This window comes from Rhineura floridana, chromosome 3 (genome assembly GCF_030035675.1).
Source record: "Rhineura floridana isolate rRhiFlo1 chromosome 3, rRhiFlo1.hap2, whole genome shotgun sequence".
Classification (NCBI taxonomy): domain Eukaryota; kingdom Metazoa; phylum Chordata; class Lepidosauria; order Squamata; family Rhineuridae; genus Rhineura; species Rhineura floridana.
Window position 1 is genome coordinate 123,835,213 of NC_084482.1, and position 13,229 is coordinate 123,848,441.

Below are 13,229 nucleotides of genomic sequence, written 5' to 3' on the forward strand. Positions count from 1 at the left end.
CTGATAACAACCCTGTAAGGTTGGCCAGCACTATTATTCCGGCGGGGCAGAGAGACGCGGCACAGGCTGAGGCAGGGGCTTGTCTGGCTGAGCTGAGTTTTGAACCAGGGACTTCTTGACTCCCTTCTTAATCTGCAGTGGATCCCATTAGTCCTTCCCTGTTCTCTCAGACACCTTTTAACCTGCTCCTACTTGGGATGCTTGGGTTTTCCAGTGGCTGTTTTCATTGCCAATTCTGGACTCCTTCAACAGGATTCTCATTGATCATACCGCTTGGGAGGGGGCAGAGGCGTTGATATGCTGGGGGGGGGGGCTCCTCCAAAGAAAGAAGGCGCCCGTCGCAGCCTCAAGAGAAGATGCTGCTTCCGATCCATCCGCAAGGAAGGAGAGCGGTCAGCCAAGGGAAACCTTCAGCTAGTTAAACGCAGGGGACGGGGGTTTGAGGAAATCAACGGCTAGGGGTGTTTCTATCGCGCAGCCCGATCCTATCTATTTTGGCTCAGAATCCCATGGGACTTACTCCCAAGTAATCAGTGCCCAGGATGGCAGGCAACTGAACCTCCAAATGTTACACATTCTTGGCTGCCACCTTCAGCCCTATTAGGAAGAGGGGGAAAGGGATGTGTAAAGAGGGGCGGCAGGGGGGTGGGGAGAAGCTCATGGCTAAATAAATAACTGGCTGGCACTGACCATGAACGTGAGAAAGGGGGGGGGCTGAGAAGGGGGAAAGTCAGAGAGTGAGAGAGAGAGAGAACAGAAGCTTACACGAGAGAATCTCTCTCTCTCTCTCTCTCTCTCTCTCTCTCTCTAGCTTTACTGCTTGCTTGCTTGCTTGCTTTCTATATGTGTCGCTGGACATATTTTCCTGCAGTATTTGTGAACAATTTCCGCCTTTCCAGATTTTGAACAAAAGGGAATCAACTAGAAGAATCTATCACCCCCACTACTCCCCCTGACAGATTTTTCTCAGGCCCAGAAATCCCTCTTTCCGGGAATGGGTCTTCACCTTCTATGCCCTCGGTAGGAATCAATATGATTCGGCGACTCTTCTGTGTCATTTCTGGGTGCCACCTTCACTTAGATGGGATGCATCTTGCGAGTCATGGTGTCAATGACACTCTCCTCTAAGACAGCTGAACCAAGTCTTAATATGACCCGCTCCTGCAACTTGCTCAGCCTTGGTGCTTAATAAAGAAAGGGTATCTTTAAGCATGTACAGAATGCATTTCTAGCACCACCGAGGAACCATAACCAGACCCCACATCTAGGATTATGGAAAAGGGCTTCATGGACACAGGGTATAATTTTCGAGCAGGCAAGTTTTGAGCCGCAGTAGCACCTTTAGAAATGAAGTAACTAGTAGCAGTAGTCACTGGTAACCATTTATACCACACGAGTGAAAAATGAAAGCACCTCCTCATAAAGCCAGTTTTATCTCCGAAGTTTGGGGACACTTTTAGGCAGGATCTTGTTGGAGGTCGAAGGCTGCAACGAACGGGAAGGAGAGAGAGCTCTGGCTCTATAATGCTTTTGCAAACGGAGAGGGGTTTGAAGGCAGCTAAGAGGTTCTGAATCTGCAAGCCTGCAGCAGACCAGCATATGGGGACGTGAAATGACGCATCCAGGAGCTCACCTCCTCTTATGCCGGGTTAATTAATCAGAAATCCCAGCTACTGTCGGAATTCATTATAACTCACTAGGATTATAACCACCACTCAAACTTGCGTCGAGATGAAAAGGGAGAACCGCCCCCCCCCTCTGCAATCATTGTAGGCAACAGAGTGATCAGTTAGGAGTGTGCAGTGAGCTTGAAGTTCGTAAATGCAAGTGAGTTGCCCACCGTTTCTGATGGGTGCTACCTCCCATGCATCTCTATTGCTCTAGGAGAGAGCCTGATCAATGAGAGTACTGAGCTTAGCTGCCTCATTAACCCAGCGCCAAAAGGCTGCTCCGCGCCCTTGGAAATGCGTCTTCCACGTTTCTTCCCAGCAGACTCTGGGAATCCCCCACTTATTTGGCAAGCGCTGAACTCAGAGCTGCCAAGCGGATAGTTTTATTAGATGGCCGCAGCGGCAGCGGATGAGAGGAAGGTGCTGACTCGGTCTGTCTGTAGCGCAGGATGGATCCGGAGCCTCTCCTGCTCGTCTAACACGGTTTTCGCTGCAAGGAAACCGGATTCCTGTGTATGAAAGCTCCCCGGCAAGCCAGTCAGCGGGAGAGAGAATCTGTTTTGGCTCAGTTAGTCAGCAGCTGTTTGCAATTGAAAGCCCGGCTTCAGCTCTGACCATTAAGTGACAGGAAAAGCCTTGCGTCACTCTTGGAGCCGGCCCAGGCCAGGGAAGGGACGCACGCTAGGCCGTAGTAGCTGGAACCCCCTCCCGGGCAGTCTGCCTGCCTGCCTGCCTGCCTGGGAAGCCCCCTCTCCGCGTCGCTCCCGAGGCCAGGCTCGAGCAAGCCCGCCTGGCGGCAGCTGCCTTATCCTTGGCCCCAAGGCGCAGGAAAGCCGCTTCCTAGGAAGCCGCCTCAGTCAAGCCAGGCCGAGTTTTGCCAGCAGCCGAGTAGGGAGCAGCGAGACGAGCCATCCCCGTCATCTGATCCCAGCCGCCGAGCCAAGGCTGAGCGGAAGCGGCTCTCGTTTGGTTCCAAGCAGGAACTGCCTTGCCCATATATGGCGCTTCCTCCGCACCATATATGGCACTTCCTTGCGCCATAAAAGGCGCTTCCTTCCCTTGGCTTCTGGCTCGCGGCCTGACCCAGCTCGGCGACTGGTGAGCCGGGGGGTGGGGACGGGGAGAGAAAGGAAGGCGAGGTGAATGGGTTTGCCAAGCCCTTTATGGACCGACCCCGGAGGCCGACAAATGATTGCCGTAGAAATAACAGTTTTGCTGCTGCTGCTGCTGCTGCCGCTTTGCCAGGAGCGGGAGCGGGGGAATGAAATGAACCTCCTTGTCTGTTCAAGAGAACAGGCGCCCCTAAGACAAGCAGGGAGAGGATCTAACTCTTCCCTTCTGAACAATTATGCCGCTCCTCTTCGTCCCAGTACTAAATAACACAGTGTCCCCCATCAGACAGCTTTTCGACTCCGAAGCAGAAGCTCCTTTGACGCACTCAGTCACTCAGTCTCTCTCTCTCTCACACACCCATACTCCCCAATATTATTCCAGTGCTGCCAGTGACTGCACACGCCAACTGTGTCACGGTCAACTCTCTTTGCCTCCAGGGTGGGCACCACTTGGTTGTATTTTTCTGTTTTTCTTCTGACAGGCCTCCTGTCATGACAGGCAGAGTTCAACAGGTTAAACATTTACCACCTCTGCATGGCCCCGAAGCAACAAGTGAAGACATAGTAGCTCAACCTGAAAAAGAGATGACAAGCAGCACTACTTTTCATCAGGACAGTTACTATCTTTCCCTGTATTTATTTATTACATTTATACCCCACCTTTCTTTTCATGAAGCCCAAGGCAGCTTGCATATGGTTTCCGCACGGTCTCCCATCCAGGCACTGACCCAGACCCTTATGTGCCTTCAGACCATAGCTTGGGAGATAGATTTCTAAAGCCTCACTGCCTCTCATATCTGTCTTCTTAGATGTTGTAAGCCTTGACCTAGAGGCAAAGACAGCAATATCTCTTAGCATAAGGGATAATATATAGGTAAAAGAAGCCTTAGATTGTAACCTTTGGAGAAATCTTATTCCTCCAGTGAAATTATTACTTGCAAGAATGGAGCACATGCTCATCAAAAGCTTTCAGACTTTCTACCATGCAAGAGCATTCAAGAATGCAGCTGTCAGTCAAAATATTTTAACCATCATTATACTGTTAATGTGCAGTGAACAAGTTTAAACACTGAGACTTTCATATAATGGTACTTCTTACAGCTCCCAAGCCTCTCCATTATACTATGGGAGGCATGACATTCAAGAGCATTCACCAAGCAACACTAGATTCAGAAATACACCGTTGCTATGCCAGTGAAGAGTGTCCAAATCTCTTCTATGTTCAGCTTAGGAAAGGACGAAACACGCACAAGAAGAAAATCAAAAAATGGTGGGTAAACAACAAACACACCAACAGTGTCCTAGAATCACTGCCACAGTCCACAATCCAATCAGGGACTGTGCTGGTGATGGTGCCTTAATGCCCTGCAAACATGGTGACTGTGAACGAACTCATGACAATTGTTGCATGCCCACAGCACACACCCCTGCATCACAACACACACAACAATGCCATAGTCCATTGGCCTCAATACAACCAATCACAAGGTGTTCCTACTGTTGGAATATATGGGGTTCAACTCCAACTTGTGGGTTGAGGCTGCATGGGGCTAAAGGCGTAGCTAGAGAGGAGACCTCTGGGTTGCTAGGCTATACCTGTCCTTTGATCTCCTGCTGTCTCTTCCTTCCTGCTAGACTGATATGCAAAGGATGTTGATCTCAGTTCCTTCTCTCCTTGCAGTCATCTTCTTTCTCGAGAGGGGAGTAGACATCTTTCCTTTTGTCTCTCCTCGTCCAGCATGAGGGCAGACACTGGGATCAGAGTCTGCTGCTCCAACTTAGCTAGTTAGCTAGATATAGGACTCTTTCCTATCAAGCATGTACTTCCAGAAAAAAGTAGTTATTTCTTATTTTAAAGCTTAAAGTGTCTGTCTGACTAATTTGCAGGGAAGGTAGAATCTTAGCAAATATTCGAACACACACACACACAAGCTCGCTCAATACTCTCCGTTCTGCTACGCAACTCTCTGCAGGGTCCTACAGGACATTGGGCCCAACCACCTATACCTACAGGCAGCACAGGTTCAAATTCAATTGTGCTCTAAAACAGTGATTGTGATGATTATACATAAAGGGGTGGAAGAAGAGGTCACACAGCACAGTGGCCACATAGCTCCTTGGCATCAGTGGAGAGCACATGGAGCTCTCCTGGGACTGAGGTTCAAGACCACCAAAAAAGGAAAGACTCTTTTGAACAGCCAAGGAGAGGGGCTAGGACATTCATCAAGGGCAGCCACATACGCATACTGACAGCAGCAGGTTCACTCTGTAGAGTATGGGGTTGGGAGAAACAGTGAATGAGAGTTTAAGTCCCACTAGAGGGAAATGGAGGGGGGAGCATAGCCTACTCACCTTTGTGCTAAAACAGTTTGGTGCTGTTTAAACTATGATCATTTGATTTGATTTCAGTGTTGCTGTGCAGGGCCTAATATTTTATTGTTAGTACTGGATTAATTGGTATTTTATTGTTAATTTTAATGGTGATTTATATGTTGGAAGCCAGCCTGAGAAAGTTTGACCTGGAAAGGTGGCCTAATGATATTTGAAATAAATAAGGGGCAAAGAGTAACCAGCCCTTTTGGCCCACCCTCCCCTGGCAACCCATGTGACCCTTGTATTTCTTCTGATAGGTCAGCCCTGCCAGGTAGCATCCCAGCACAATTCATTGCCCCCCCCACTACCTCATATACACTGGTGGCAGCACCTACCCATCTGTGCACTCTGTCTCTCCCTTCCTCCTCCACCACCATGACCCCACTTACAATACAGGGTCCTGGTTGAGGAGAAAGAGAGAGGAGACAACGCTATCCCAGAGCAAATCAGGTTCTCTGACCTGCCCATCCCTCTGAGGCCAAGTGAAGACAGCTCATACTGGGGGGGGGGTGTCAGAGAAGGATTTCTAGTGACCACTGCCACAGTATACATGGGATTGTCTGAACCCCTATATCCCAGCTGGATCACTGAAGTCATTGGCAGGAACAGCGTTGGTTATCCTCTGAGTTGGTGAGGCTCATTTAACATCAACACAAAATTGAGCCTTCAGTTATCATCCCAGTTCTCTGGAATGCTCTGCCAGGAGAGATTCAGCAGGTGCCTTCTGTTTTACCCTTCAGATGTCTGCAGAAAACCTTTCTGTTCCACCAGGCTGATGCAGGCAGTTAAGATGTCTTTTTACATTAGTTGACCTTTGTTTGTACTGTGTTTTTAATGGGTTTCACTGTACGTTTTTTTTTAATCTGTTGTAAATTGCTTTGATTTTTAAAAAAATGAAATAGTGGTATACAAATATATTTACAAATGAAAAGTCAAAGTCTTTTATTGAATAGCATCCAGAATGGAGGAGATTCTGAAAGGGAAAGAAACATATGTGCGGTTGCCTGCCAGTCACTCCAGCAGGGCTCCTGAGCCTTGGACAGTATTATCATCTGTTTGCCGTCCTGGGCTCCATCTCGGAGGAAGAGTGGGATATACATTTTATTATCAACATCAATATCAGTGATGATGATAAAGATGAAGAAGATGAAGTTGGACAAGCAGCAGTGAAGCAGTTGCAGTCTCCCTTATTGCACCAGCTCTGTATTAGGTACATTGTTGTCTAAATGACTGTCATGGATCTTGCCTGGAGTATGGAGGCTAACAATCCCATGGTCCATGGAGGAACAGCGATGAACATCCTGGTCACCACTGTCCAACATGAGGTGGGTCTCTCTCTTTGTCTGCCTGAAACAAGGTGTAGGTTGGATCCTGTATGTATTGGAGAGCAGAGAAAGAGAATAACAAGCAATAGGATTAAGCACATTGTCCCTAAACCAATATGCACAAAATATGTTAGTGAGGGAGGGGTTCCTTCTGAATGCTCATGTTTCAGCTACAGTGGCAATGGTTGCCATGAACTGTCTGGCCTTTGACAAGAGAGAGCTTACCTGTGTGTTGGGGTGAATGCCTTCTATATGTGGGAGATACAGCTCCTCACTGATGGGAGCGTTTATAGCAATAGTTTATTATTTATTTATTTATTTATATCCTGCCCTTCCTTCTAGTACGTGCCCAGGATGGCAAACAAAAGCACTAAAATCACTTTAAAACATCATAAAAACAGACGTTGTTGTTGTTTTATGCCTTCAAGTTGATTACGACCTATGGCGACCCTATGAATCTTTTTTGGATATATTCATAGGGTTTTTATGGTAAGAGGTATTCAGAGGTGGTTTACCATTGCCTTTAAAACATATTTTAAAATATATTAAAACAAAACTTGTTTAAAAACATTTTTCTTAAAAAAGCTTTAAAACTTATTTTTAAAAAAAGATTTAAAACATATTAAAAAGGAATTCCAACATAGACACAGACTAGGATAAAGTCTCTATTTAAAAGGCTTGTGAGAGAGGAAGGTCTTCAGTAGGTGCGTGAGACAGGGGAGTATTTTATCACCCTATTTGTTTAATCTGTATGCAGAACATATCATAAGGAAAGCGGAATTGGACCAAGATGAAGGAGGTGTGAAAACTGGAGGGAGAAATATCAATAATTTAAGATATGCAGACGATACCATACTATTAGCAGAAACCAGTAATGATTTGAAATGAATGCTGATGAAAGTTAAAGAGGAAAGCACAAAAACAGGACTACAGCTAAAAACAGGACTACAGCTGACTGTAGTAATGACAACAGAAAATTTATGTAACTTTAAAGTTGACAATGAGGATATTGAACTTGTCAAGGATTATCAAACCTCGGCATAGTCATTAACCAAAATGGAGACAATAGTCAAGAAATCAGAAGTAGGCTAGGACTGGGGAGGGCAGCTATGAGAGAACTAGAAAAGGTCCTCAAATGCAAAGATGTATAACTGAACACCAAAGTCAGGATCATTCAGACCATGGTATTCCTGATCTCTATGTATAGATGTGAAAGTTGGACAGTGAAAAAGGAAGATAAGAGAAAAATCAACTCATTTGAAATGTGGTGCTGGAGGAGAGCTTTGTGCATACCATGGACTGCGAAAAAGACAAATAATTGGGTGCTAGAACAAATTAAACCAGAACTGTCACTAGAAGCTAAAATGATGAAACTGAGATAATTTGGACACATCATGAGAAGACACGATTCACTAGAAAAGACCATAATGCTGGGAAAAACAGCAGGGAGTAGAAAAACTGGAAGGCCAAACAAGAGATGGATTGATTCCATAAAGGAAGCCACAGACCTGAACTTACAAGATCTGAACAGGGTGGTTCATGACAGATGTTCTTGGAGGTCACTGATTCATAGGGTCGCCATAAGTCGTAACAGACTTGAAGGCACATAACAACAACAATAAGGTGCCACTATAATAAAGGTCTGTTTACCATGTTGTGCAGAACTGACCTCCTGATAAGATGGTATGTGCAGGAGGCCCTCACCTGCAGAGCGCAGTGATCGATTGAGTATATAAGGCATAAGACAGTCTTTCAGGTATCCTGGTCCCAAGCTTTGTACACCAAAATTAGAACCTTGAACTTAGCCTGGTAGCTGATAGGTAGCCAGTGCAATTCTTTCAGCAACAGGGTGTCCCAGTGAACAGTCTCTCTGCTGCATTTTGCACCAGCTGCAACTTCCGGACCAACTTCCCCACATAGAATGCATTACAGTAATCCAGCCTGGAGGTTACCAGCGCATGGACAACAGTCGTCAGGCTATGCTGGTCCAGAAATGGCTGCAGCTGTCTTACCTGCCAAAGCTGGTAAAAGGCACTCCTAGCCACTGAGATCACCCGTTCTGCAGCGCTATGCAACTTTGCTACGCATCTCAATAGAGAGAAATTCAGACACAACCCACAGTATCTCCGTCTTGCTAGGATACAGACTCAGTTTACTGGCCCTCCTCCAGCTCACCAATGAGTCCAGGCAGCAGTCCAGGGCTTGCATGGCCTCTCCTGGTTCAGATGTTAGAGTGAAATGGAGCTGGGTATCACCAACGTACTGCTGACACCTCACCCCAAATCTCCTGATGACTGCTCCCAAGGGCTTCATGTAGATGCACAACTGCCAGGGGGCGAAAAAACAATAACTCAATGCTATTCTCTGAAAACAACCGTGGAGACAGGATTGGCATCACTGCAAAACAGTGCCTCCAATACACATCTCACCAAGTGAGCCCAGAAGGATACCATAGTCGATGGTATCAAAAGCTGCTGAGAGATCAAGTAAGGATAGCAGGGTCACACTCCCTCTGTCCATCTCCTGATAAAGGTCATCCATCAGGGCAACCAAGGCCGATTCAGTCCCATAACCAGGCCTGAACCCAGACTGGAATGGGTCAAGATAATCTGTTTCATCCAAGAGTACTTGCAATTGCTGCTCCACAACCCTCTCAATCACTTTCCCTAAGAAGGGGTATTTGTGATTGGGCAGTAGTTGTCACAAACCAATGGGTCCAGGATAAGCTTTTTCAGGAGCAGTTGGATCACCACCTCTTTCAGGGTGGCTGGAACCATTCCCTCCTGCAACGATGCATTGACCACACCCCGGATCCACTCAGTCAAACCCCCTCTGCAGGCTTTAATAAGCCAAGAAGATAAAAGGTTGAGATGACACGTTGCCGTCCACATCATCGCAAGCACCTTGTCCACAACATCAGGCCGCATCAACTGAAACCGATCCCAAGAAGTTGCAGCAGACTTTGCACTGGACTGCAACTATTATCTATTTATCTATTACAACATTTATGAATTTATCTATTAAAAATTAACAGTACCATGATCTGCTGAAAGCTGACTCATAAACTATAATCAATAAGGAAAAGAGACTTCTTACTAAGTACTTTTAATAGATAAATTCATAAACATTGTATTATAGTTTACATTTTTAAGTATGCCTTATAATTGATTTTAATGTTTATATGCATACTTTTACAGATTGCCCTTGACAAAGAGTTTTTTGATACCCAAAACATGTCAGGCTGCAATAAACAATTACCACTTTTATTTTTGGCTGGTTGCTGGCTCAGCACTTTGAGGGTTTCCCTCTCTTTGTCTGCGGTGCATTTGGGGTGCCTCCCTCTTTGCTCTCCCGTTCTGTTGCACTGGACACCTTATTGGGGACTACAGTAGATGTAGATGGGGCATCAAGACTACTATGGAGGCGAGGAACTTTACCCTCAAAGTGCCTTGCAAACAATTCACAGTGGGCCTCCGAAGGGTCTAAGACTCCATTTTCTGGAGCTGATGTCAACAGACCCTGGACAATATGGAAAAGCTCCACTGGACGGCTACTTGAAGATGCGATGGAGGCAGAGAAGTGGGCCTTCTTTGCCACCCTCACTGCTGCACAGTAGGCAAGGTTATGATATTTTACTTGTGCCCAATCCGCCTCACAGCACGTCTTTCGCCACTTGCACTCTAGCCATCATCCAGCCTGTTTCATTGTACCAGGGTGCAAACCGGGCTCCACAATGCTGGAGAGGGCACTCAGGGGCAACTGTGTCAAATACACAGTGTGACAAGGGCTTCAACAGGGTCACCTGCTCTAGCTACTGGGAACTCACCCAGGGTATTCAGGAATCCTGTGGATTCCATTAGTCTTTGGGGGCAGACTATCTTAATCTGTCCACCACCCCTGCAGGGGAGGTTCAGAGCCATAAGTCTAAACTTCACCAGGAAGTGGTCTGACCGTTACAATTGGGTGTCATCCATCCCCATCTCCAGACCACCCCTTCCTGCATCTGGAGCAAAAACGAAGTCGAGGGTGTGCCCTGCCATATACGTCGGGCTGGTGACAACTTGAGACAGCCCTATGTCATCATGGAGGCCATGAAGTCCTGAGCCAGAACACTAGAGGCAGCCTCAGCATGGACATTAAAATCACCCAGGACTACTCTGCTGGGCTCCTCCAATACCACAGCCAAGATGGCCTCCGCCAGCTCGGTGAGAAAAGCTGCCACGCAGCAGGGTGCATGGTACACCAGCAGCAACCCTAGTTTACTGTCTCCTTGGCCTGACACAAGGTGCAGGCCCTCACAGCCAGCTCCAAGACAGAGTGGTTTCCTGGTGACAGAGATGGAAGTTCTGTAGCAACTCCTCCCCCTCCCATCCCTACAGCCTGTGCTGGTGTTGCTCTGAGTATCCAGATGGGCAAAGCTGGGTCAGATCAACTCCTCCTAGCTCACCCACCCAGGTCTTGGAAATGCACACCAAATGGGCACCTTCATCCATGATCAAATCATGGATGAGTGTGGTCTTATTGTGTACTGATCAGGCATTAAACAACAGCACACACAGGCCAGTGGGCACAGCAGATGAGCAATGAGGAACCCATCCATGAGAGAAGTGGGAACGAGGAACAAAGCGTAGATAGCTTTGCCCTCATCTTCTATGGTGTTTCACCACCTCCCCATGGCTATACCTCCCTCTACCCATCATCACTGAAATTGGGGTGGCATGACCCATGTTCCTCCTCATTAAGACTCCTGCTAAACATCTGGTATGGACCCAACAAGAGCCCACCAACAAAACCAACCTGAACCAGTTATTCCAGTAGGGCTCTGAGAGAATTGGGAACAGTCACACCCACTCAATATCTTTCACACAGGGCACATCTACTCCCCCCATCTCATACCCAGGGAGGGTCAGCCTTCTGCCAGTTGCAGACTTTCATTCTGAAGGCATCTGGCAACTTTGTCCTATCACTCTGACCTGCTGCCCAATGGCAGCCGGGCTTTTATGCCCCCTGACTCAGCCAGGAGCTGAGGCAACAAGCTGCAAGACTGACTGCAGCCTCTCTCTGGAGTCAGGGTCAGGCAGGTGGTCCCAGTCCTTGCAGCACTTACCAGGGACTTCAGCTGTCTCAAGAGACAGCAACCGAGAAGAACAAGCAAGCAAGCACCCAGATGCTCAGGTACTCACTCCCAGGGCAGGTCTTCTCCAGTCCCCCAATGCTGCAGCTGTTCCCCTGCAGCTGTTTAGACAAAACATATAGCAAAGGGGGTGGTGGGAAAAACATGGGAGACTATGATAGCAATTATAGATTACCATTCCTTTGCTCTGCCTTACCTGTGTGGAGTGTTCTGTCTAACTTCTAGGAGGAGAAGTGTTAGCAATGTGTGCAAGTTTTCAAGTGTGCTCAAAGTGCCCAGACGTGGTACAAATTGCTCTCCTATTATGGCGCAGAGTGGCAAGCGGCAGTAACGCAGCAGAAGCTCTGCTCACGGCCGGAGTTCGATTCCAACGGAAGGAGGAAGTCGAATCTCCGGTAAAAGGGGTCGAGGTCCACTCAGCCTTCCATCCATCCGTGGTCGGTAAAATGAGTACCCGGCATATGCTGGGGGGTAAAGAAAGGCCGGGGAAGGAACTGGCAATCCCACCCCATATATACGGTCTGCCTAGCAAATGTCGCAACACGTCACCCTAAGAGTCAGAAACGACTCGCACTACAAGTGCAGGGACACCTTTACCCTTACCTGTTGTGCCAAGTGCCTATTTATCTTAGTTTCCCTTCACTAAAGTCCCCCCTTGTGAGCTCTGTGTGTGCATGACAGGAAGCCACAGAGATATGGCTCCATGCCACATGGCTGATCATCTGATTTCTGTTCTCCCTGTGTGGGGCTTTTCTACTGGTTGTAGCATCCTGTCATAGGGTAGTGAGTTACACCAGCCTTCTCCAACTAGGTGCTCTCCAGATGTTTTGGACTCCAACTCCTATCATCCCCAGCCAGCATGGCCAATAGTCAGGGATGATGGAAGTTGTAATCCAAAACATCAGGAAGGCTCCTGGTTGAGGAAGGCTGAGTTACACCATATTCTATGCTCTGTGATGGCACTGTGGCCAGAATAGAGGCAGGGTCAGGACAGCTTTTTTAAAAAGTCCCTCTGAAAAGTCCCATTGAATTCAGTGAGAGAGGAAACTCCCTTTGAGCAGCTCCAAGACTGGAGTAAAGTTCAGCCATAGACAGGGGAAGTGGCATGGTCTTGCTTGGGTGTAGGATTTGGCATAAATGTAATCCTCTTGCATACCATCCTTGTCCCGCATATGACTCCACCCTGTTTTGGCCACTCTGCTGGTATATCTTTACAGGCAGAATAACCATGCCAGCGAAGTGTTCCATCAGTGTATTTGGGGTGTTCCACCAGTGGATCTGTCACGCAAGCATGTATCTCATGGTCAGTCAGTGCAGGGGTTTTTCCACAAGATCATAAGCCCCTCAGCCAGCAGAAGTCGAGTATAGGGTAATACCCTTAAATATGAATCTGTAATAGGCTTCAGTAGGATTACTCTGAAGTAATTGACTTGAGTTTAAATTTATTTGTGATAAAAAGGTGGGTTTTGGTTGCCAGAAACGATGATTTCCTTTCTCAGATTACTGGTTGCAGAGCTCCAAGGAGCAGCTTTTAAAAGATCCCTGCTTTAGGAGGGCCAAGAGTAATATTGTATACGAGGAAAGGAGGAGGAGAGAATTCCATCTGTGTTTGTTT

The 13,229-nt window shown here is 47.3% G+C and overlaps 1 long non-coding RNA gene across 1 annotated transcript; it reads right to left on the reverse strand.

Moving 5' to 3' along the window:
* Window positions 1-6,154: 6,154 nt before the first annotated feature.
* Window positions 6,155-11,992, reverse strand: LOC133382289 (uncharacterized). Its single transcript, XR_009761893.1, has 3 exons — window positions 11,811-11,992; window positions 8,656-8,805; window positions 6,155-6,526 (listed from the first exon to the last, which is right to left on the reverse strand). It is a non-coding gene; the product is annotated as an uncharacterized LOC133382289 (long non-coding RNA).
* Between the last annotated feature and the right edge of the window lie 1,237 nt (window positions 11,993-13,229).